Source organism: Anas platyrhynchos, chromosome 5, assembly GCF_047663525.1.
Source record: "Anas platyrhynchos isolate ZD024472 breed Pekin duck chromosome 5, IASCAAS_PekinDuck_T2T, whole genome shotgun sequence".
NCBI lineage: Eukaryota > Metazoa > Chordata > Aves > Anseriformes > Anatidae > Anas > Anas platyrhynchos.
Window position 1 is genome coordinate 65,909,819 of NC_092591.1, and position 27,268 is coordinate 65,937,086.

General features: G+C 37.7%; 1 protein-coding gene across 2 annotated transcripts in view; it reads left to right on the forward strand.

Annotated features, from left to right (window-relative positions):
• Window positions 1–77: 77 nt before the first annotated feature.
• MICAL2 (microtubule associated monooxygenase, calponin and LIM domain containing 2) overlaps window positions 78–27,268 on the forward strand; it is a 160,852-nt gene continuing 133,661 nt past the window's right edge. The window contains exons 1-2 of one of the 2 annotated variants that reach the window (XM_072039431.1): window positions 78–454; window positions 3,242–3,403. The gene's annotated coding sequence lies outside the window, so the exon portion shown is untranslated. The remainder of the gene's footprint in view (window positions 455–3,241; window positions 3,404–27,268) is intronic. The other variant, XM_072039435.1, reaches the window with a different exon arrangement.

Here is a 27,268-nt window from a genome sequence, read left to right on the forward strand (position 1 = left end):
CAGCCCCGCAGCCCCCCGCAGCCCCTCGTCGGCCCGCCCCGCCCCTCCCGGGCCTGGCCCGGCCCGGCCCCCGCGGCCCCGGGTGGATGGTGATAGCTGCCTCACAATATCTCCGTTCCGTGTTTTGCTTTCCAGTCTCCAGCGAGGCTCGTCAATAGATGTGGTCGGCTCTGGAGGACCAGCTAGTTCCCTGAGAGTCGGTACTTCCAGCCTCTGGCTGGCCAGCACCCCGCTCTCTCTGATGACTTCCTTCCAAATCTTTTTCCCCAAAATTTCAGACAACGTCATCATTTTTTTACCTGTGTTCATCTTCCCCGGCTTCCACGTTACTCTTCCTGTCCGTGCTGCACCTCAAGAATCACGTAGGTGGTTTTAGCTGCAGTCGGCCGGCTGCTCTGAGGCAACAATGTCGTGCCAAGAGAAAACTCATTTTATTTTGGAGCCTGGATGAGAGGTAATCGTGAGTAAAGTATTTCTGCAGAAATATATGTGTCCTGAACATTTCCTGCAAATTACGATAATCACCAATAGAAATTCCATGGTTATTGGCAGACTAAAGGAGCTTCATGCAGCTCTAGCAGAAAGGCAGTAGAGAGGAGTGGAGATTGTTAGGCCCCCTCTGTCCCCAGAGGGAAACCCTTCCTCCAGTCTTCCAGCTCCTGCATATCATAGAAACATACTATTGTAGGGTTTTTTCCAACGTAAATGATTCTGAAACTCATACTTTTTTTTTTCAGTGCCACAGACGGTTTCCTTTTGGACACGCCATAAATCTCAATTTATTACAGTAGTTTGATATTTTTAAAATATAAGCTTATTGGACTACACAATTTAAGTAATACAGTGTGTTGGGAATTATCTGAAACAAATTAACGTTATTCCATCACATTGCATGAAATGCAGCGTATAAAACAATTCTGCAATTTAGATAACATACTCCTCTTTCCAGTCTTTATAGTTAGATTTCCAGTTCACTGTCTTAAACCAGCTTATTAATATTGCCAGTGACAATGTACAGGTGACACTTAATTAGCATTAAGAGGTTTAATATTCCTTGTGGAGTAACTGAAGATTTTGAGAACATCTCCTGAAAGGTATATTATACTAAAAAAAAAAAAAATGTATTACACAAAAGCACATATGATTTTTTGTCAAGACAATTTATTCTTAAACATTAAGTAACAAATTCAGGGAAGATAAAATACGCTGGCATAATTCTAACTGGAAACGTAGTTGGGAAAAACAAATCCCAGAGATACTACACAAAAAGAGTTTGAAAGACTTTGGTCAGCCTCAGTACAAGAACCTTAACATGAGTTTGAGGCAAAAATGCTCCCTTGCCATGCCGAATGCACTCCTGTCAAAGACAGCTATCATCTGAACTGGTGATTCTGGAGAATAGAAACCACTTCCTGTTTGGATCAGTTTTGAGACAAAAGAGCACATTCCTGAAATCAGTAGGGTAGGGAATCATGCATGTTCAATTTTTTTTTTCCCCACACACATTGTTTATTCATTTAAAGGACATACATTACATTGTGTTCAGTGTTTCAAACATCTGTTATTTTGAATGTTCATTTACCATTTAATTGAGTTCTTTTCCCTTTGCAACAATTGTACTGTGAACAGTCAATCAGAAAAAAAAAAAAAAAAAGAGTAGCAAGATGTCTGGCTAATCTATGAAAAGGCATCCTTCTGAAGGATGTAAGTATGAACAACATCAGATGCAGATAACAATACAGCAAAGACAAAATCTATCACCAGCAGGCAAAAATCCCCCAAACTGAAAGCCAGAATTCCCTGCTGAGCAGAGTTAGGAGAGGGAACTAACAAGTGACATTGGCAGTTTCTTCCATCTTAAGCCCTGTAGCAGTTCCTTTGAATTTCCCCTGAAGAGGCTGTGCTGTGTGGCTGCAGTCAAGCTGGGGTGCCAAGCTGGTGCTGCCGAGGGGTCACCCAGCTGCTGGGCTGACTCCATCACCTGCGGAGCAAATGGTGTGTATCCACAGCTCTCACCCTCTGATTTTTTATTAGTACAGTAGCAGTTAATGGTTTTCTATGGGAGAGACTATCCAGACAGATAAAAATGTGATAACACGATTAAATGGCTACTCTTTTTACTGCTCTTTTATTTTTTAAGAATGCTTGGATTTATAAAGCTCTGAGTTGTAGTAAATTTTTTTTCTACTCACGTGAGGTTTTACAATATGGAAACTTGTAAATGTCGGGACTGAATAACTCTAGTATAAAAAAACCCACAGAGTTATTTTGCTGGATCAGCTCAGTGTTTAACTTTCTGACCATCTTCATACATTAAACATATATCAAAATTTTAAGCTCAGTCTGAGATCTAGGAGTTTTAGGAAAATATAGGAAAGAATTAGGGATTTTGTCGCTATTAGAGCATAACCATTAAATGGTCATATTTTTTCTCAGGTTTTGCTGAAATAAATAGGCATTAAGGACACTGAAATGCTAACACATTTGGGATAAACCTGACTGCAATGAGAGGATTATCAACAGAGTTTTCCCGGAATTACTGTTCCTGAAAATTCTTAATTTAAGACTGTTCTGGAGTAATTGTGCTACATTCTAGTTTAATTTATTTTGTTCTGTAAGTAGTTTACATTGCAAAACAGTAAGACTTTGTTGAAGATTGTAAGAGGATCACACATAGAGTTGATTTTGAACCATTATCGTAGTCAACTCCGCATCTTATCAGAACCAGAATAAGTTTCAGATGTAGGTGACCACCTTTTAGGCCTTTATTTAATAGATAGAAGGCAAGTTTTGTAGTCTGTTTAGTTTTATTTTCTTAGATAAGAAAGAAATTTTTATCTTCTTTGTTGCAGAAGTTAGACTGGAGTTCTATTATCTTCTTTTGGCTTTCTTGTGCGTGACCATAAAATTTTCTGGAGGTTAGTTTGTCATAGGACCTGTGAAATATGAACCTCACAGCATACAGTAAATCCTTGTCAGCTTTTTCAAATACAGTCATTATGGGACAGCTGGAATTTACTCAGAAAAAAATAAATTATGCAAATAGGAATATTGTTTGCATTTGATGGCACATTATTTAGCAAGACAGCAGCTATACATTTGAAATATGAACATGTTTTGATCTCATTTTGTATTGCTCTGTGGACTGTATTTTCCTTTTGATATGTTCCCAATTTTAACTGGTGAAGGCCTGACTAATCAACAATGCCTATTTTTATGGTGTGCCTTGTTATCTTCTCAGTTCCTTGTGACCAGAACGGATTGAGCAGTGAGTCACCCACCAGACGTTATTAGAGCTGTGACAACATGAAACCAGATGAAACCTCTAAACTCTATCTGCTTTCCAGACCACGGAAATGCAGCATATTGAATTTGCTTTGACTTATGCAAATTGCAGAGCCTGGTAAGGACTCTTTTCTACCCCTAGGAGTTTTCCAGTATAGAGAAGTTTTGAACAACCACAAATGCAAATTACATGCATAGACAAACTGCTGTATTCTAGCACATGCCCAGTGATAGTTCAAATGCCACTGCAAGCCATTGTCTTCATTTAAAAAAAGTGACCTTAGGCAATAAGTTTCTGAAAGTTTTTTTAAAGTATTATTTTGTATTTGTGATGCACAAGTCCATGGCAGTGGGTGGCAATCTCATTGTTACTCAAATGTATTGCTGTGTGTATTCATACAATCAAATTACATTTCCAAACTTTCACATGCCAAATTATTCCAGCTACTTGTGAAGTGCAATATTGTCTCATAAATGAAAAAGTCAGTGTAATTCTTTTTTACAAAAATGTACATGCATGTTTTTTTGGGAGTAGTATAAACTGACAGTACGTAGGTGCAAACACTATCACGAGCACTATTGTAGCATTTAATGTTTTTAAGACTTCGTGGTTAAGATAATTGGGAGTGAAATGCAGAATCTCTGTATTCAGATCTTAGAGTGCGTTTCAGATCAGAAAGTAATGGTTGAAAGTTTTTGGTGTGCTCAATTTGTTGTAGATAGATAGTTGATAGTTTCATTGATATCAGCTCCCAAGAGCTGGAAGGCTGGATATTAACAAATATTAAGCTATTCTCTCATTATTAGAGAGCATTCTTCTAGGCCAGGGTTGAGTTGTATTGCCTCATTCTTGTAGGCAACCTTGACCTGTGATGTCCCAGCTGTATCTTTTGAAGCTAGAAGACGTAAGTCTTTTTGCGGTCTGTCACAAATAGTGCATTTTTCTTTAAAGTAGAATTTCTCAGGCTTGTTGGACAAATCACTTCTTTTTGACTTTCTGTAGTGTTTGTCCTTAACGCAATTTGCATGCATTCAAATGGTGCTTCCATTCTGGGGCTTCATCATGAAGACAGAGACTGCTTGGTAACTGCATTTCCCTATTGTAGTAAGAAGTGACATAGCTTGGGCTGCTGAGCTGATAGTGTAGGTCTCCTGGGATCTCTGGTAGGCTTATCACTCATTCTGAGTGCCTCTGTTTTCCCTTCTCATTGCTCTTAAGGGTGGTTGTTTTGTAGCTGTAAGTTGTATGAAGATTTTTCTTATGTGACTCTGAGAACATTTTTTCCAGACTATATTTGTACCTTTTTCCCCAATGCAGCCACCCACTCTATAAAATTCTCAGTTGGCTGCAGGTAAGGTAGTAAGCAAAGTTAATAAGAGTAAGTTGATGGACCAACTCTTTCCACTTATCATTCCTTTGCCAGTTACTGATCCAATTAAGGTTTTAATACGGAAGTTGAGAGAAACATGTCCCGTTTTGTGTAGGGGTGATAGGGGTAGAGAAAAGACATCCTAGAGCCAAATTCTGTTGTCTGTTCCATGGCATTAATTGTTGACCATTCCTGTTCACTTCAGCACTTTGCAACATCAAGTTAGATATGACCTAAATCTTACTACAGATCTCATTACCTTGCTACAGTTGCTATTCTCCCCCTTGAAACTGTGTTATAAGCAGACACAACACGTATATGTGAGAGCTGGGACAAGAGAATCAAGGAATGGGCATTCTACGAACTGCTGTGAAATTGGGACAACAGTCATGAAGAAGGTACCTGGAAGAGAAGGAACTAAATAAATTAAGAGATTAAATGGGCTGAAGATAGACAGGAACTCACATAAGGAAAATTAGATAAGAACTAGAGCAGTAGGGAGTTTTTTTGAAAGGGGTGGTGAGAAGATTGGCTTGAAACACAGAAAGAGAGAAGCAGTGCAAAGGAGTTGCAGAGAAAAAGTACTTGAAAGAGACCGCATGAAAGAGAAAGTCACATGGACAAAACAGCGAAGCTAAAAGCAGGGAAATAAAAAAGGCTGGTTCAGAAAAGCAAATGACTTAAGGGAAGTGAATCCTGAAGCTAGTTTAAAGCAATATGAAAACATACAATGTGCTTGTGTGAAATAAAGGACATAGAAGAAGAAAGAACCAAATGTACTGTGAGAAACAGAAGACTTTTATCATATATATAATACACAAAAAGAGACATATAATTTGAAGAAAAAGTTGATTTATTTGCTTCTTTTTTTAAAAACAAAATATAGGGAATATAATGTATAGTAGTGTTTTGGTTGTTTATGAAGGTGAAATTTACTCATCCCTTGGAAGAGAATGTGTGTCATGCTGGCCAGGTTTTTCCCTCTTTGATGCTATAAATTGTACTTGCTACCAATAACCACAAAGATAACAGATGTGTTAGGAAAATGTTAAAGATCAGGTATCAGCTATCCACTTAAAACCTTGCAGATTCTAGGCATTCAATAAATCCCCCGAAGTTGTCACAGCCATTTATTCCTCAAGCCTTTCTCAAAATGATAAGCATGTAAACAATGACAAAATACATGCAAAGTTAGCTGCTTGGCAACAACAATTTCATAGATGACTCACTAGCCAGTAGTTTGTGCATGCATTTGCCTAATCATAGAAGCAATCCAACCTTCCATCTTCTACGTTTAATGAAGCTACTTCAATTCCCATCTAACCACATATCTTAAACATTTATGATGTCAGGAGATATAATGTATGTAGTCTTCAGGTGTGTTGTCTTTCTCTACCAGATTTCCAATGTCTCTCCACAGTACATTATAACTGAGCATCATTATTTAATTTTTCTAGTCTAGCGTGTAGTCAAAGCTTAGTTTAATGTCACTGCAGTTTCAAAATAAAGAAAAATGCAAACACTGATAAAATCTGATACAAAAATGAGTCATTCCTATATTCTGATTTTCTATTTCCTGTTCTAACCGTATCTTAAGACTTATGAAAGTAATTCAATCTGTGGTTTGTGTATCTAACATCATAAAGCACTATACATTTATTAAATTCACAGAAGACAGAACAGAGTTTAAGCTTATATCAGGTATTGTACTTTCACAGATTTTAACAGATTTGTAATGATTTATATCCATGTAAGAGGAACAGCTCCAATATTTCCTGTTTTTAAATTGCATGTCATTCTGAATTATGGTATTTTGTACACTTTTCCATTATGGAAATGAAGTTTGTTTGAATTAGTATTTCTTCAAGGATGGGTATTGCCTTTTTTTTTCCTGTTTCATGCCACATTTTTAGTGGTTGCTATGGTGAATAGGTTTGTGTATTAAATAGCAGAAAACAGAAATCCCACAATAAAGGTTAGCCATTCACAGCTGGCTGTTTCCCCAAGGCTACAAAAACATATGAGTCCTTCATTTGGAAAGATATTACTTTTAAAATTCATAAATTAAGAATTCTCTAATCCATGTGCTAAACCTAGGACTATCCAGTTTTCTCAGCTGACTATCTTCCAAATAGCTAGTGCAACTATGAAGACATTAATACACTGATATTTAACTTGCATATGGTCTTTGTTAAAGAACACAAGAAAAAAAGTTGAATGATTCAGAACAAAGAAAAGTATTCCATAAAGGAATAACAGGTGCTCCCTTCATCTTGCTGTCCTTGAGTTTGTGCATCACTACAGGATCAATTTTTTTCACAGTTATATATATGTTACTTTAGCGCACTATTTCCTCATGTCACCTGCTTTTCCAGGTTGTTGTTGAAGCCAGCAGAACAAAAACTGACTGTGGAAACCAATTCTCTCTATTTCTTATGCAGTTTTTCTTTTCTGGTGAGAAATGATCACTGGTGACTCAAGGTCTTAGTTAAGTTTGAGGAAACAGGAAGGGCTCAGGGAAAAGAGAAGGTCATGGCTCCTGGTAGCCTCTTCACGGACCCATCAAGACTTGGGAGAGGCCCTCCTGGTGCTGCTCTCCGTGTGTCCCAGTGCACCCTCTTTCCTTCAGCATGCCAGTTACTGCTCACCCGCAAGTGTGGGAGATATCACATCAAAATTCCACTAAAAAGTGGCATTTGGTTTTGGTAGAATGCATCAGTTCTGGACTCACTGGCTCCAACCCCCTTGCAAAAACAGCAACAAATAATCACAAGAGCTGGCAAGAGTCTCATAAATATTCTGAGATGTACTTTCTGAGATAAGATGAAAGAATTCAAAACAGCATGCTGTGTCAAATGTGTATTCAGCTGATACCTTCTAGCCTTTTTCTCACTGTACTCCTGGCAAGATGCTTACTTAAATTCCTATTGAAATATGAACATCAAAGTTGATAATCCATACGGAATATCATTTGAAACAAAAAGTATTACTGGATATCCCTCTGTAAATGCACATTATCTGTTATCTATTTAGGTTGTTATGACTAATTAGCTTTAATACAAATTTATGCACACAAAAATATTTGTAAATAGTTTTCTTTTAGAGACAAGGTATTCTAAAATTTAAGGCAATGGACTGCACTATATTTTGCAGATTTTGAATCTAAATTTTTATTGTTTCTTTAATAAAAACAAACCTACTAAAATAACAAAATTGGGATTGGGTCATCTACATGGGAAAGTTTTTATAAGCACCTTGATTTAAAAAAAAAAAAAAAAAAAGAATACTTCTGCATACTTTAATACAAGAAAACATTCTACTTTTGATGAAGGCACAAATCTTATGTTATGTAAAATTCAGAACTGGGAGCAAAGGCCAAACTACCAAAATTACAGCAAGTACTTTGTTTTGCAACTATTTTTAAGTATTAAAAACAGAATACTCAAGAATACTACTGTGCTATAATGAGAAAATAAATTATTACGGTCACATCTTAGGAACAGGATCCATCAGCCCTGTACAAAATCAAATCTAGGTGGCATTAACACCACAAATGACCTAAAGGAATGGTAAAAGGTGCTAGAAGAGTGGTGTATGAATAGCAATCGCTGCAAGATTTGTTGTATTGTTACAAAAACTGTGAAAGTAGAAGTGGTCCCATGAGAACAGCTGGGACAAACAACTTCTAGGACATGAAGGTTGTCATTGTTCTTGAAACACTGATAAAACCAATAATCAGAAACTACAAATAAGCACTAAAATGAGATGCTTTACAAACAGCAGATGGTGCAGCACTGCAGCTGGAAGGAGTGCCTTGGTGGTGACGCCAAAGAAGCTTAAATGGAGAAGGAATGATTTGCCATTGTTGCCAGGTGCCATAAATGTTATTGATAGATGTGTGGCTGCACAGCAACAGACGAAGAGGATCACAGGCTGTTAAACAGCATTATTGACAAGCCTATAGCTTTTGCACTGAGTATGAAAGGTGAAAAAATATGACTTGCCAGGGAGCTGCAAGCCCTGAGGATACATTCCTGTTGCTTATCTTATATTGTGCAAAGATAGGAAAAGGAAGAATAATTGCAAGAAGTACAATGAATGTATCATTTAGAAAGAGGATCTCAGAAAATTAAACAAAAAACAAAAAACAACTGATGATGTAATTCATCTTTAAACAAAGAAAAATAATAAAATCATGATGCCTGCAGAGAAGCAACATGTTTGTTAGCTGTAGGGGACAACTGGAACTAAAAATACAAGCTGTGAAAAGAGAGAATTAGTGAAAGGAGAGAATATACTGATCTCAAATAAAATTAATTGAGAATTTCTTAGAAGCATTAATAATGTCCATTTTATCACACTCCTATGTGAGAAAGGAATAAACACCCATAATTTTCCCCAAATAATTGCATGAATAAAAGAAATGACCATTGGTGCAAAGTGCCAAAGACAAAATTTTGGGGAACTGAGGGAACATTAATGACATGCCCAACAGAGCCAGGCAATCAGTGACTGATTTGAGCACTGACATACAATTACCAGTCATATTTTGGAATAAACTGATGACTCAGTATCGTTGTTAGCCTGCATTAAAACAAGCCATGTTAACTTTCTAGATCATGCTCTAATGAGATAATGGGGACAGAGCAGATGTGAAACGGCTACATGGAGACAGTGCAATGAAGGACTTGTCTGTCTTGTGGATTTTCCCAGGATGAGTGAATCATTTGCTAGGTCAGTACCTCCAATCTCATACTTTTCACCTATGATGCTCTTGAATTTCTGAATAACGTGACTTCTGTGCCTTATGGAAGTGTGCTTGTCTTCCAAGAGCATACCTTGTATTTTAGCACCTTGGCATGTCTTTCTACAAATTGGCTACAGGTTATTCCTTTGTCCCTTATGAAGAGCATCAGTTGCTGAGGATCTTTGATCTGTGTGCCTTATTTTGGGGCTAGGAGTCAACCTTTGTAATGACAGGGTTGTTGAAACCCTTTTTAGGGCCATGCCAATGCAATCTGGTACAAGCCAGGTTTCACATGATACCTGTATTCCTCAGGATGTTGTCACACAGGCTGAGGTCACACAGACTGCCCAGCACCTAGGAGGCAAATTGCGCAAGGGACAGACCGTCCTCTTTGAAAGCTTGTTTGTTGTACCCACCATAGTACCCCTGTGCAAGTCTCTGCTTTTATTCTCTTTGCTGCCCCTGGTGGAGATCTCTGTTGCCATCAGTTAACATGCCTTCCAAAGGCCTGGTTCTCAGCCTTCTGTTTATGACTTGCATTAAATTCAGCTTGTAGTTTCCATCCTTCTTGCATCCTGGAAATTTGAGACTGATGTAATTTTCCTGTTATATTTCACTTTTGACCATTTTTATTTTACAAGGCAATGAGGAACATAGAACTGTAATTCTGTGGGTGTAGTAGTGGATATACACGTATGTATATATGCATGTGTGTGTGTGTGTGCGTGTATATGCTGAGAGCACAATCATTTTTTTAACATATTTAAAGCATGAGGGATTAGTCCTCCAACAAAATGAACATAGTCTTAATAAATTTCCTCAGCATGCCTTATGTGTCTTATGATAAATAAGGCATGCTGAGGAAATTCATTATGTGTCTTATGATAAATAATGAATTAAAGTAATTGCTTTGTTTTCTTACATCTGTGCTTCTGCTGGTAAACCATTTCATATATTTGCACTATGCTGGATGTGTTTGTTGTGAACAATGCCTCCTGATGTTGAAATGCGGTATATAACAGCAGTTCTTCACTATTATAAGCCAGCAAATTAAAAGGTGATTTCTGTTTCAATGCAGCTTCATCTGATGGTAGAACAGTTTCCTACATGAACTGCTGTACTTACCACAAGGATTTTTTATTTATTTATTTATTTATTTTTCTTGATAGAGTGAATACCTCAGGTTTTAATGTCCTTCCAATTGTACTACAAGCTAAGGACTGTATGGAGCCTTTCCAGAAGAACTGTAGGAGCCTTCTGGAAAGGCTCCATACAAGGAGCCCCTCCAGACAAGGAGTTTAGTATCTGCAAAGGGGACTGACAGCTCCAAGACTCTCTATAAGCTTACTCAGCTGTAAGGTAATGATGGCAGAAAGCAATTCCTCCAGAGCTGAAATAAAGCCCTGTAGGAACATTCTGTTTTCTGTTCAGTACTCTTTTTTTGCTGACATCTCTACTTTGGAACAAAATTGTGTTTCAAAGTAAATAGGAAAAAAAAAAAAAAGGATATATAAAAAAAAAATCTGATTTATTTGTTTTTGCTAACTTTTTAACTGGACCATGTTACCTGATAATTTTATCTATGTCCTGAAAACACATCTTGCTTTAGGTACTTACTGAAGTAAATCACTTAATAAAGTAAATGTCCCGGGAAGAAGTTTCAGTTTTCTCCTTGTCAGAACAAAAGATCCAATGAACGTACAAAGAATTTTGCTCAGATTTACAATAATGACAATAGTTTTTAAATCTTATCCCTACATATTTCCAGGCAACCACCTCGTGATTTTTGAGTTGAGTTTTCACTGTTTTTTTGGACTCACACAGCATAAGGCATGCAGTTCTGTGGCTGGGAGCTGACTAGGAAGGTGTCACTGTAACTTAGCTGGAGTAAAGCATTTATACTTCAGGTTCTATCTTCCACAAGATTGCATCCTTTCTTATTTCTGATTGACTGCTCCCAAGGCTTCAGTCAGACAAATACCTTCAAGGTGTTATTAATTTGTTAAGTTCTGCAAAAGCAAAGTAAAAGTTCTGATCATGCTATATCCTTCATCCTTTATATATTGTATATTATATATGTGATACAGCTGCGGCAATGAACAGACACACCCTGTGTCTCATTTCCCAGAAGGCTCCAGTATTGCCACTGTCTAGGGCAAAAGATTGGTTAATAACTCATCTATTTCAAGGTTTTAAAATACTTTACTAAAGTTACACACTATCTATAGCAAAGTTTTTCTTATGACTTTTTCACATGCATATATATCTTCCCAGCATAAGTCACACAGGTGGATGGCTTTGTATGTATTTGCTGCAAGCTTATGTATCTGTCAGTCTTTGAAGGAACAGGATTATACCATAATTTATCTACTTTTGTGACTATGTTATTTCACCTATTTTGATTGTTGGTTTTTTTTTTTTTTTTAGCTGTTACTACTCTATACTTTTTTTTGCCAGCTCTAGCATACAGATATTTCCATGGACTATTCTGTCATTCCTGTATGTTTGTATTTTGAATGACCTCTCCTTTCTTTCTCTAGGATGCTCTACTTTTGAGACTGTGACTGGACACAGAAAGTGTACCATTAAACTAGAAACCATAGTATGAATGTAGCACACCTATAGTACTCCCCTGATAATTAATTTTCACCTGTGTGGCATACAGATCTTTACCAGGGATATTCTGGAGATGATGTGAAAGCTAAAATAAATAAACAAATAAATAAATATATATATGTATGTATGTATTAGCTGAAGAACTGATTTCAGTTATAGCCTGCCTCTTGTTTCTTTTCTGAACCTCTTTCAGGGCTCAGGCTGGCATGGACAGATGTCTCTGAAATTTGGATAGTGTTAGGAGAAGGATGGGCTAAGGACATACCAGCTCAGCACACTGAGCTCATTCTTGGAGCTAAGCCTGGGTCAGAACTGGGTCTGACTGATCCAATATGATTGGTGTCTCTACATCTATTGAGCTGGTGAGGCTGGCTTTCAAATGACACTCTAAACAATTGTTGTAGGCTCTGCACTTGTTTGATTAAAACCAACCCTTCCCCCTCCCCCTGTGGTGGGAATGATATGGAGGCATAAAGATGTGTTTGTGTGATAAGGAGCTGTGAAAATGAGAATTCTTGTTGAACAGCATGAACCATGCTCCGCACAATACTTTGAAGGCACTAGTGGTTTTTTAAGTTAATGGGATGTTACTGTATGAAGAAGTGACCACTTGCTAATAAACAAAAAGACTGGCCAAATTTATCTGAAAACGTGATTTTATAAAGACCATTTTGCCTTATAGTAAAAAATTGATTTAGTTGGCCAAAAATCTTGTCTGAGACACCTCTTTCTGGCAGTTTCATTGGGTTATATCACTAATGCTAGAAAATTGTCCAGAATTGACCTTGTACCAACTGCTGAGTGATGGTTTGTTTCAGAAAAACTTCAGCCTATGACAAATTGCCATTTTTCTTACTCATGATGTATGCAAACAATGGGATGGGGTTCTATTTTTTTTCCCTGTATTTTAGACGCTAATTATTACTTATTAATTTATTTTTCTGTATTTTAGACTCTAATGCATGCCTCTACATTGCCATTTGAAATACTTCATAATAAACAAATTAGGAGAAGGTGAAAGGAAGGCACTTCAGAGAATTTGAATGAGTGATACTTAAGGAAAACTGGTTGTGTCACAGAAATAAAGCAGAGACCAAGGAGTTAATCTGTTCTGGTAGATCATCCCTTCATACTTTTCCCAGTCAGCAGCCAAGCTATTTCTCAAATGCCAGCCAAGAACTACTTGCAGCTGGCAAAAATCCACAGTTATCAGTGCAATGGAAAAGGGGTGAGGCAAAAAAAGAGCAATGTGGCCCTGTTGATAGTGAGGCGTAGGTTCCTGTGATCTCATCTAGTAGACATGAGAGAATAAATAGTTAAAGAAGATAACATTTATACAATGAGTAAGCTCAGTGGTATGTGTAATGGTTTCCTAGGCATTTGGAACCTGTTTTGTGCCATGGAGTATATAAAATTCACACGGCACCTGTGGAATTCATGTAGAGCCTGGTTTCCCTGTAGCTCGCAGAATCAAATTGTGATTTCAAAAAATATCAAACAACTGGTTCCTAAGTTATTTTGGGTATGACACATTATGGACACAGAGAGGTTGAGAGGCGGAGAGATAACAGATGAAATGTTGTAAAACAGAATGCAGAAATCTTTCAAAATCATTGTCATGCAGTGTTCTTGCACACAGAAAGTGAGTGGATCTAGCAGATCCCCAAAGCTCCTCAAGTTGTGCAACATATCACTAGGGTGGAAATAAGTCAATTTTGAAGTCAACAGCTATACATAAAATAACGCCTCTTAGAGGTCAGCATTTCCATAACTCCACATTCTTGTGGACCCCATGGCACAATAAGTACTGACCAGATTCTTACAGACTGAAAGAAGTGCTGGGCTCTTACACACGGTCAAATCAGCCTTGGCTGAACACACACAGTAGAAAGTGAGCCATGGGGGATTTAAACTGGGGATGAATATTCTTTTCAAAGAACTATGAGCTCCAGATAGAAAAGGCCGCACTTCTTGCAGCTGGTTAATCAACATAGCTAGTTGATTTCTGTAGCTTGTATTAAGGAGTCCTGAGGAATTAGACCACTGAAAATAAATAAAGCAAGTAGCATTAATGCATTCTGCTGCCTTTTGTAGTGTAATTGATGACTGCTTAATACACTGCTTTCTTAATACACTGCTCTCTGACTCATTGTACAGTCTTCTGTGCACCACATGCATTTAAGAATACACATGTGAAATGAAGGTGTCTAATTTTCAAGTAATCCTGGAATATTCTTTTTTGGAGTTCTGAGTTTAATTGAAACCAAACATAAATGCCATTGAAAAATTAGTCTGTACACAAAATCTTGCACATTTAAGAATTGCCAATCTGTTAAAGACTGTAGGAACACTTACTCCACATAAGCAGCAGTAGGATCTCTGCTCTGTTTAGGCTCTTGAACACTTCTGTGTGTGCAAATCTGTGTGCATTTGTGTGCATATGCATACACAGACATGGTCATCTGTTGTTTCTACCCTAAAAAACTGATTTGGATATGTCGCTTTTTAAAGGGGAAAATTCCAGTCTGTTTTGAACTTCATGTTATTTCTCTATATTAATAACATATTAACTCTATTTCTGTGCAACACTTGGGAATCTGAAATGTGAATATGAGCTGGGGCTGTTAGGTTTGCACTGCGCTGGATGAACACTTGGGAGGCTAGCGCTAGCGAGCAATGTGCTGTGGAAATAGCTCCATCCAGTGGGTGTGACTGAGCTGAGGACGTTCCTCCGAGTTACCAGGACGCTGTCTGTCCACTGTTTAACAGCAGTTGTGTATCTGTTGTTTTCCAGAAAGAAAACAGCAAACGTAGGAACCTCCTACTATCTGTGAAATTATTTAAGATTTTAAAAGTATTATAAAAATACATCCAATATTTAATGTGGTCTTTCAATGATAGACTATTCTTTTCTCACTGAAGTGTTTACCCAGTCCATTATGCCTAAATTAGCAAAAATATCTCTGATGGTTTGTCTACACATTTCCTGAATGAGTTTTAAAAGAAATAAAAAGCACTGAAAAGTTTTCAGGCTTGACATACTCTTCCCACAGTTAAAGGTACTGCTTATCTCAGAATATATTTTAAATAAGGAGAAGCAGTTCACTGGGATTTGAAAGCTGGTATGTTTATAAATATTCATTATTGTCTTCAAGACAAAACTTGTAAGGGCAATGTGAAAAATACATTGTTATCCTTATTTGAGACCTGGCTACAAAATCTTCTACTCTCCTGCCTGTCTTTCTGATGGAATTGTTCTTAGCTGATGAAAAAGAAAATTTGTTCCTAGATCAACTAAAACTTGTAGGAGTTTTAACATGAATAGAGTTAACATGAATAGAGGGCTTAGTGAGGAATATTTGAGGAAGGAATGCAGAATAGTAAAACCTGCAGTACATTCAGTCTTAAAGAAATTATAGTACTCATGTAATGGTCCCCCAATTAATGCCTTCTTACTTCTCTTTCTTAGAAGTGATAAGTGGCTGTAATAGTTATTTAAGGATGGCTCAATAAGATAATGGCGTCTAACTAATCAGATGCCTGTTGCAGATATTTGTAAGCGGAGCTTCAGATTCTCCAGCATCCCACCAAGGCTAGGAATGTCTGTTTAAAATCCAGGTTGCAGACATTCTAGAATTTTTGGTTTTCTGAAAGGAACTGTGCAGCACCTCAGCTGATTGGGACTATAAAACATCATCTCCCTTTTAAACATTTTTATGCTTATCCTATTATCAGCACATAGAAAACAGATATTTTTACACACATGCATGCATGGATATATATCCTTAAGAATAGGTAAAATCCTTTATGTATGAACACAGTTCTGGATAAGCGTTGCTTCCTTATTCAGCTGTCTTGTTATGTGTATGCATGGTGCTTTTCCTCAGCAAAATTTCCCTCAATGTAGTTTACATTAAAATCTACGAAGTATTGTTTTAAAATGTGAGATTGAATACTGTGGTTATGAAACCAGGAGATTAACGTCATTAGCTCAAGACAGGCACCATGGAGACAGGTGCCATGCATGTTTCTCCGTGTAGCTCTGCCAATGCACATTAATCTTGATCTGCAACATTCCTGCTATTCCAGTCCTGGGCTCCTCTTGTGCCAAATTTTGTAGTTTATTTATCTGCAGGTATAGCAAAGTTTCCATCAAAGCAGAAGTTCTTATGAATACCTTTTACTCATTTTCAACTTCTGCTTTTTACTCAGCTGGTACAATCTGCTTTATCTGTCATGTGTCTGTTATGAAGGCAAGGGCTCAGACTTGAGTCTGTCTGGCACTGAAATAATGCCATGATTTTACATGATCTGAATGTCAAAAGCAAAGAACCCCAAAGTTAATCACTGCTTACTATGACAAGACTCAGCCTCACTAATCCTTTTCTGTTTTCAGTCCATGTCACTGTGCCACTTGACCTGCTTCTTCAGAGCTGGATTATGTACCCTCAGCATGTGTTGCACAAGAAATCCAGTCTGGGAAGGAAGAATGATTCTTGCAAAGCTTTAGGTGTTGACTCTTCTTGGACCAAAACTCACAGGAGGAAGGGATGATGCCTTTGAGCTCACTGGACATAAAATATCATATCTCAGGCATTTACTCACCCTTCCCATTCTGGGCTTGCAACAGAGCTACTTTGTCTTTTAAGTACAGAGGAGTATCCAGTTTCAGACAAAAAGGACATCTGTACGCAGCAGTTTTGCCTCCAGGATTGGGAGTAAAGATCCAGTCTCCTGCCACCACCACACCTATTCTGAATCCACAGGAGGTCATTTTTATTCGCTTTCATGCCATTCATCATAGCTGGCAGAGGAATAAGGACAGCAGCAGCCTGCTGTGTGATTGATATGTTTGTGCTGCTTTGTGTTAAGCAGTAATGTTTTTGCATATCTTACGTTACCCACTTCTCTGCCAACGAGTAAAATGGAATGACACGTTTAGCTTCTGCTTAGCACACTTTGTGTCCTCCACATAAGGGGTGATATATGCCAAGTACTTATCACTATAACTGCTAGTTTGCCAGACTCCAACTGGACTGGAATGGGGTTCACAAAAAAAAAATCCTATGAGGTGCTATCTAGATATCTGAAACTTTTTCCTTTACTTTCCTGTGTGGAAAGGTTGTTAGCATCCTCTGGTAGCCCAGATGTTAGAAACAGCCCTGCAGGAAATTACAGTGTGCTACAGCAACCTACCCAAGCGAACCATTGTTCTTGTGCTGGCACACCTGACACACAGTGCCCGGCTGCTTGCTCAGAGCACACTGCTAGTATGGCTGGGAGAGATGAGGCTGAGCAAAATCTGCATGAATGCTCGCACCCATAGGGGTGTGCGAGTAGGTGGGATGGACAGGTTCTTTCCATGCAGGATCGTGGCAAGTGTTGTATTCACTGGCATGAGATTCCACCAGAGGTACAAAACATACAGATGGGCATCCTTTGGTATATCCAAGGTTTCACTTGACAGCTGCTGCTGAACAAAATGAATAAAATTCAGCCAGGTCATCCTGTCATGCCATTGGTGCCAGGTATTTACAGCTGATACTTTACCAGCAAGAGAAGAATCGTGTACAGGAACATAAGATCATTTTGCTAGGATTTCCATCTTTAAGCAGTAAAAATCTAGGTCTTAGTTCCTTAGAGCATCCAGCTGGTGGTGCTAGATAGTAACTACAAAGGACACTTTTTCAGTATTTTAAATGCTTGGAATATAAAATGTTTGGATAAAGGCATCTTTACAGTTATTTCTTAGATTTTTTAACTACTGTCCTCTCTTTCAGTGAAAATAGCAAGTCACCTTGTAAAAGTAAGCTGTTGTATGTTTATGCCTCACACAAAGTGGCATAAAAGTGTCTCCCTTATCCACTTTCATTTAGTTGAGAGCTCATTCTGTGCATGAGGTGTAAAACAAGTATATAAAAGATGTGTATAGATACATGTAGGTGATAATATGTGAGATGATCAGGCCCAGGACATTTTGCTCTGCTGTAAGATGTTTATTACTTCATAAATCATGGTAAACCTTAAGAACACATACATCTGTTTTCTTGGGTGGTGACCATCTTTCATACCTGCCATTCATATAACTTACATGATCCGATGTCCAGGATCTTTTACACATTTATTATGGCTATTGATGAGTCAGCTTATGACCTTCTTTTTCTGTGAAGTCCAGTAGTTAAAAGTATTTAGCTTGGAAGAAGATACCTGCTTTCAAATTTAAAAAGGGGAGGGTTGGGAGGGGGAAGGGGGGAGGGGGGGGGGGAAGGAACGCTGTGTTATGTTTCCTTGGCCTAACAGTGACCTATAAAATGTGCTGGTGAGAACAGAAAATGTAATGTGCCAATGACTGCAGCAGTGGTTTGTTTTCATTCTTTTTGATATTTGATTATAAAGGTTAAAGCAGGGGAAAGGGAACGCTAACCTGAAGTGCTAGCTTTCCTGTGGCTCCCTGCCATGTAAGTTGGTGCTGATTTGAAGGGGTCAGATTCTTTGTTGGCAGACAGGAGGCAGTGAGGAATAAACCTTATCCTTTCAGGACAGTCAGATTTTATAACAAGGTCACAGGTTTGGTCATTTTAGGAAGATTTTTTGCCCTGTTCTAGAGAGTGCCCTTGGTCTCCATGGGCCTCCTGCTTCTCACTGAGAGATTGCAACAGACAGCTGCTTGCTTAACACATGGGTTTTGCTGAGATAGGCTGAGCAGAGGGCAGAGTGCAAGTACGACCAGTCCAGTCAGGGCAGGAAAAGTGTCAGAAAGGTGAGTCAGGCAGAGAGAGGCACGTGGGGAATGGCACTGCTAACTCAAGCTTCCTCAGCTTGGCCTCCAGAACTGATGGACTCGTGACCATTGCAACTCACCCAGGCACCATGACGGGCATTTTTCAGAGCGCAGAAGTCAGATCTTTGGCCACTGAAAGCAAGCAAGTAGAAGGTATTTGCTGAATGAGCACTGAAAGCAAGCTGGCTTCAGAGACATCTGCTTACAGTTTTAACTTTTCCGCTTTCAAAAGAACACCTTCATTTGGCTTCAGGGATGAAGGCACTTTCATATGTATATTTATATTAAAATGCTTATGTGAGAAGGAATATTAACTATACTGTTGAGGAAAAAATTCTAGTCTCTAGTACAGTAAAATCAGTCATTGAGATTGGTTAGTTCAATATTTTTAAAATATACTGTGCAGTAGAAATCTGAGAGGAACAGCTCTGTTCTGAGATGTTGTGTCCAACAGGTATGACTTTGTGCACTTTTGCTTTGCTGAAGTATGCCGCGTGAAGTCTCCTGAAGTATTCCCCATGCAGCTGTGGAGGCTGATGGTTTACTCAAACCCATTAAGAAAATTAAATCCTCTTCAAAGAATTATGTCCAATCATTCTGCAAATGTTTTGAAACACAACGGCTGCGCTCTGCCCTTAGTCGCTCTTGTGAAATCCAGCTGCAGTGAATGGAGGCTATGTGTGAGGACAGGTCTGGACCACAGCCTGTTCAACCTGGGTGGGCAGTTACGGCTTGTGTTTGCAGCATGTCTTCAGGGAAGCAGGGAGTCCATTTAAAATCCCCACTGTACCCATCATTTTCATCTCCACAGTACCTTGAATCTGCCTTACAGGAACGGCTTGGGATGCAGCAGCAGAAGAAATATGGGACACAAACCACCATCATTTATACGCACATAAATGAACGTTTGAAGTAAATGATCTAAAAAAACAACCACCGGTTAAGCTCTGGTTGCTCACATCTGGGTTGCATGGCTACAGCTAAGAACAGAATGTGGCTGATCATTCTTACGTGTATCTACAGTCATTAACCATTCAATGACATCAAGAGGATAAATTGTGCCATTGATGGAATTTCTCAGGCTATGTACATGCTACCTTTCCTTCTGGGAGTTTAGTTAAATGGGGCTTTCCCTGTCCTTCAGGCAAGCAAATTGCTTTATTTTTCCTTTTGATCTCTCAGGAGTCTGTTTTTTAGCCTGCTTGTCTTACCTTAATTCCTTTTGATAAAAGATCCCTTTTATCATGCATGCTAAAATTGTTGGATGGGCCTAGTTGACATACCATGATTAAATTAAATAAGCAGTGTGTGTAAATACAAACTTTTAAAATGTCATGTATCACTTCATTTTTCTCTAGATCTTAACACTAGATTTCACAATATCATGAGTATCATGATTGTTAATTTATTATTATTTTTTTCAAGATTAATGTTATTGATGCTTAATATTTAAAATGGCTTTCAAGTGAAGGTTTCTTCAAAACCTTGAATTTTGAAGCAGACATCTGTAAGGGGGGAGGGGGGGGGACACACACAAATTCTTTTTATTTACCAGTGGTGAAATCAATATACAAACACAGAAGACAGCTCTAGCTGTGAATTTGCTGCAGAAGCTACCCTCTGATTACAGGGACATGCTGTTGTAAAGTGGTTTGCATTTCCTAATGTCACTTTTACAGGCTTCAAATCACTGCAGCCTATAAAAAAGGAGTTTACCATTATGCAACAGTTAAAAATGAACAATTTTTACACTTAATTTTTACACTTAATATTTACACTTAATTTTTGTATAGGTAGGAATTTATGAACAACAACAACAACAAAAAAATCACACTCCAGTCTTGCCTGGTGTTTCTTCCAACTGTATCTCAATTTTCATTGTACATTGACCTACAAAAATAGCACTAAATGCTATTTCAGTGTTTTGTTTTGTTTTCTGGTCTTGTTTTCTTCATAATCGAAAAGTAAAAATGTATGCAATAACTAGCCTTTGTTTCTCATGTATAAACTGAGCAAACCAGATGCCAGGTTCAAATAGTAGATTTTCTCCTCTTAGATTTCTTGGACATTTTTCACTTTTCTGTACATGTTTATTCCTAAAATGTTACCTTATTTTACCTCTGTGAAGGAAGACGTGAAAGCTGCAGAACAAAGACTTCCTAATGACAAAAGCCAAACTAAACACAGTAGAGCTGTAGCAGATCCCTAGCTGGATACGCCCATAGAGAATTAGATAATCTTTTTTAATTATGTAACATCAAACGTAGCAGCAACCAAGAAAATATTCTCACCTAACACACCTATAGCCTGCCTGTGTTTTTAGAATTTATTTTGTTTGGACACCTCTTCTACTACTCAGTTTCTTCTTCCCCCTGCAAAGTCATACAAAACTTGTTCAAGAAATACAACTCTTTTCCCTCAAATTAAACTTCCAGTGCTTTACACAGAATGTAAGAGGCCAAAGCCAGAACTAAAAATTTTGAGATGTCAAGGGCAGGGTAGTCTAGCTCAGCTGAGGGCTATAAACACCCATTTCTTAACTTTTAAATTAAAGAGTAGTTTCTATCTTTCAGCTCTCCTGTTTCTAACATCTTCTTAATTGTTGCTGCAGGTAAAATCCTCACAGTATTTGCACTTTGAGGTATCAAGAGGGGATTTCAAAGCAGAAAGAGAAGAAAAGTGTGTCAGCTGATGTCTCCTGCTTGATGATTTGAAGGATGAAGATTTAAAAAAAGGGAGACCTAGAAACAGAGGGGGAAAATGTTAAAACAGGCATTGTGTCACAGCAGAATACTTGTGTCAGAAGTAAGACTGCCATGACCCAGGTCCCTATCTCTCACAGATGTACTTAGCTTTGCATGCTGATTAAAACCCTTTGAAGCTGATAGGACTGAATAGTTGTGGCTGAACTTAAGCTTAACTAAGTCCTCCAATACTGCATGTTCCAAAGAATGAGGTTTGATTAGAAGCCACTTTAACTCTTACCTTATTTCTGTTGTATCCTTGATAGATATAGCCCAAGCTGGAATCTGTTGAATGTTCCAGTTCTGACCCTGATCCTCCAACATCCCATTTAACTACTCACATGATAAAGTTATTTGTAAATGTTAAATCTTTGCAGGATTATGATCTAAAGGAGTATTAGAGCCTGATCCAACAACTTCAGAGGCCTGCCCTAGATTTTGGTGATCAGTGTATCAGAGCCATACTAAAAGGATTAAGATGCTGCTGGTACTTACTGAAGATACCGTTTTCCCAAAAGCACAGTTCAGTCTTCTGGTATTGACACAGCTAGAGCAAGTGGTGTAAGTCTGCACATTGTATAATAAGTCTCGTTATACATAAACTAGTATAACTCTGATAGTTTATGGTGGCTCCAGTAGCCTTCACTTTATTTTTGCATTCATAATCCAAATGTTTAGCAGTATAAATATTTTCTCTGTGTGCCTATACATACAGATATATATTTACTTATATAATGTGTGAGGTTATGTCATGGAGAAACATAAAATTTTGCTGCTGCCTCTCTGAGATGAGTGGGTTACTCGCTGTAGCAAAGTGGAGGAGTTAGGCAGGCTGCCACAGCACTGTCCCAAGACCAACCCTTCCTTTAGAGAAGGCAGGATTTCAGAAGTAGAATTGCTTCTTTATAGCTCTTCAAAAGCTCCTATGTGCTAGATTTTTGTCAAAAACTAAGGAAGAAAACATTGGAACCCTTTTTCCACTTCTGATGCAGAAATATTCTGGGGTCTTCTCGCTTTCCCCTTCAGATTCCCTCTTTTACTTTCAAATGCAACTACAGATGTAAAAGTCCTAACAAATACTGAGGTATAGGTGTTTTTAGTGCATGTCAGAAACCTGATACTGCTTGGTTTAAAATTAGGATCTCCAGCTGACATGGATCTGTTGTGTTGCTTCTTAATGAAAAAAATCTGTCATGTCATGTGCAATCATAACTGTTTTGTTTGTTTAAAAATGGCTTTCTTCACAAGCTGGATTTTGTTCAACGTGCACAGCCTATTCTGGCATATTGGTCAGCAGTGACCGAGACAAGAACACTTCCCCAGGTGAATAGTCTTCTCCCATAGGAATAAATGTAGCAGAATCTAATTAAATGAGTCTCTTTGTATAGAGAATTTATAGAAACTAAATCTATCAATGGGACAAGAACAGAGCTTAATTCAGAAAAAAAAAAAAAAAAAAAAAAGAAAAAGAAAAAGAAAAAGAAAAAGAAAAAGAAAAAGAAAAAGAAAAAGAAAAAGAAAAAAAGAATATTAACTGCAAGTTCTAAAAGATTTAAATTCTTTATAAAAGACAAAATATTGCTGTGACTTGTTAAACATTATTTGTCATGCTTTGTGTTCAGCTTTTGTTTGTTTTATGGTCATGTTTGTTTCTTCTTGGGTCAGTGAGTTTAGGGACAGTATAAACCTGGACTGGCTGTTCCAGAGTCATAGGTATCAACTCTATGAATGAAACAGGAAATTATTTCTTCTGAGTGATCTTACTCTGGCGTGGAAATCCACAATATCAAGTTTTGCTCCTTTATGTAGCTACTGTGCATGATCCAGAGCAGCCTTTCATTTTTTTCTGTTAAGTCTGGGCAGTCTTTTACTTGTTTCTCATGACCGAGAAACTGCCTGTTTAACTCTATTTATCTTTAGAAGGAGAAAGATTGGCAAAAATTCATTACCAGGAAGGAAAAAAAAAAAAAAAAAGGCACACACACAAACACACACACACACACACACAAAAAAAAGCACACAAAAAAAAAAACAACTGGCACAAAGGTCTTCTAAATATAGCCACTTGCTGAATTTACTGATTTTATTTTTTCTTTATATGGAATTATTTTTCAGCTACTGTATCCTTTCAGATTGAGACTGTTGGGTTATTTTTGAATCTTCTTGTTTGAGAACAGTATTCCAAGCATTTGAACATTTTCTTTCTACCATTTGTGGAAGAGCACTAGGCTTTGACCCTGTCACCACTCTGGATGTCTTAACACTTGGCCACACCCTTATTCACTGAAGACTGGATAACTGTGATTCCTCCCTCACTTCCTGCTTAGACACCACTATTAAAAGGTTTTGATAGAGTCAATATGTTGATAACAGCACTTCATAATCTTAAAACTTTCTAGTCACATTATTCTGTTATGGATTCTTTGCATTGAGTAATGGCATACGTCCTTCTTGATTTCAAATTCCTACTTTTAAATTATGATATGTACAAAGATATGTTTACAACTTCGTACACCAAGAATTCAAAGGATATAGATGGGATGTTTAAAGAACTTTTTAGTCCTGTAGCATTTTTACCAAATTGCAGGATATCAGGGACTTAAAAATAGATAATGTAACAAAATTTAAACAGGGAAAAGGCACTGATCATGAACTTCAGACCAGTTACCCTGAGAAGCAAAATTAGAAAAAGTCTGAGGTGAGTTGCAATAAGAAAATAAAAAACCTAATGGTAACAATTGATACCACTTGACATAGTTTTATGAGTGATAGAGCTTGATAGTGGCTATGTAATATGCATTTGTAAATGTGGCTAATAAAGATACCTGTGTTGATCTAATATATGATTCAGTCATTGTAAGAACATTGTATGTTCTAATTTAAAACAAAAACAAAAAACATAGAAATGTTGTATTAAATAGCTAGTTAAATGACAAGCTGAAGAAGTGGTAATAAGAGTAGATAGCTTTAACCATTTCTAAGTTACCCCCAAGATTTTTTTCTTGCTCTGTTGAAATACAGTGTTTTTATCAGTCAAGATGGCAAATGCCAGGGACTCCAAATCACTTATAAAACCTGACCTGAATAATTCGATAAGGCATGATCACTTGAGTAATGTGTTTGAATATTAACAATTGGTTCTTACAGAGGAAGAGCCCAACAAAGGCTAATTTATTTGTTTATTCCAAGAGACAGGATTTATCACAACCCACTAGTAAAGGAAAGGTGGCTGTCAGCTCTATAACCAAGCTGAAGAAACACCCTAAATTTGGAAGCAGAAACTAGATAAATTCAAATCACAAATAAACTGCAGCAGGTTTTTTTTATTCTGAGGCAAGCTAGTTCTTGGTGCAATTTTCTTTGGTATGCAGAAGGTTCTCTAATATTTAAGCCGTTCAAATAACAAAGTTATTTCTCAGATGGGTAAAATAATGCAAGCAGAAAGTGTATGTTTGAAAATAATGAGTGAGATTCTTTAGCCCATGTTGGATAGGAAGTCAAATTAAATGATGATAATCTATGCATTTGTTTTCCTTTGAAACCTAGTTTCCTATTGTTTTTTTAGTAACCTCTGCTATCAAAGGTATATTCAAGATGTGTCAAAACAGTAGAAGACATGGTTCCTTTTCTCTGTTATTTTCCACCACCACATACAACAATTCACACAGAAGTTATCAAAAACAGTGAATGTAGTGAAAGTAAAATGAGCCTATATTTTCTGAGTGCCTGAATGTTCAATTTTACATGACTTAAGATTAGCCATTTAATTTGCACAACAACGGCATTATTGCCAGACGAGGTGCTGCATCTGAGGGAGCAGTAACTCCTACCTACCAAGACAGTCACTTCTTAGACTTCTCTCACTAGACCCAAATCAGCTAATTTAGTTGCATGTGACTGTTGTATTGTATCCTGTTTCCATGACATCTTTTAATTCTTACATCTGTGTTGGTTACATAGGCACAGAAAGTTGAGACAAGTTACATAACTGAGTTCAGAGATCACTTATCCTATTCTAACTACGTAACTACAGCCTTACCATTTTGTTTTATTTGAGCACTTCCTTGAAAGAACATAAAATAATTCAGAATATATAATTTGTAAGAAATTAAGTTCTTATCACCCAGATACAGATCAGATGCTGCACCACTGAGTTGGTAGCAGTGGGATGAAGCTGAATGGGTGTTAGTTTTCTGCACTTTTTGTGCATGCAAAAAAGTGTTCATGCTGCATCTATTCAGGTTTGGACGAGACAGAGTTGCCTCTTTGGGGCAGTGAGACTTTTTCAAGGGTCAAGTTAAGGAAGAACCTCCCAGAAGAGGTACATTGGATCATCTATGGATGGGATGTGAACAAGTTGAACTGGAATTGAGCTGTTTTGTTCTTTGCATCCATTCTGATCTTCCTGTATCAGAGTAAGGGTGAAGCTGGAAAGGAGAAACTAGGCAAGTAACCTTCTGTGGAAGTGGATGAGGAGGTTATTTAAGAACACAATACAAATAGGGGCCTTTGAAGTAACAGTGATGCCCTATATTAGTTTGCTTTTCTTCTACACTGTATACATCTCATTCCACTCCGTCTAGTCCAAAAACTGTAATTACATAACGATTTTTTGTTAAAGGTACATTGTTAAACTGCTAAATTATACCATGGCTGGCTTGCACAAATTTTTAAATCCTTATTTCCTAATAAGTTGAAAGGAGATAGAGTTTGCCAAGGTCTCAGCACAATTATTTAACCTATATTTATTTGGGGAGTTTTCTTTTTTGATCCAATTTCCTTCCTTCCTTCTTTCCTTTTTTTCCTTCTTTCCTTCCCTTCTATTGCAGAGCAAAGCCTTGGGCATTCAGACTTAGGCACTTGTCCAAATCTATTTTAAAACAACATTTTAAATCAAAGCTTCTTGCAGCTATAGGGCAAGGGTTTCATGTACCTTCCCTGGGTCAGCAGTACAACCTGGGATGACATTGAAGACGCATCTCTCTTTTCCCTTCGAGCAATTATATTCATAACGTAGAGCTCTAAAGATTTTTGTTTTTCAGAAGTCTAGGTTACCTTGTCCCATATAGGACCTGCTGATAGAACTTTGGCTCACAAAACAGAGGGAGACATATCTCACCTAAGAATCTGCCTGTGTCCTTAATTATTTTTACATGATTAACAATGAAGACTTAGCAAAAACATATCTAGATTTTGCAGTGTTGACTGGTAGCTTCATTATTACCATAATAATATCACTTAATATGAGAAGCAGAGCAATGTGGAACCTGTATTGCCAGAGACAGGATAAATAATGGCATTGTGTTGATACTGAGACATACAAAGCTTTGGTAAGCGCTAGTTCATTGTTCACACCTTCTGTTAATTTTCCATACAGACCCCACAGTAAGACAAGTCATGTAGAAGGGAAGATACTTTAAACAAACCTTGGAGTAGAAATAGATGTTAACACATTTGAGGCTACAAATCTAGCTGCAAATATCCTAGCCTTTTGATATTTTTTTTCTTGACGGGAGTTATTCTTATATATTTTTCAGCTGCTTTCAAGTTGCTGCTATACTACTGGCTGTGAAAGCGAGAGAACAGCTTCTGCAGATGAAAGGCCAGCAATGATAGCACTGGAATGTGACCTTGGACATTTATCAGAACAACACTGGCTGTCAGATGATACAGCATTCTTATTTTTCCAATCACTTTTGGACTGCAATCAGGTCAGTTCAGGATG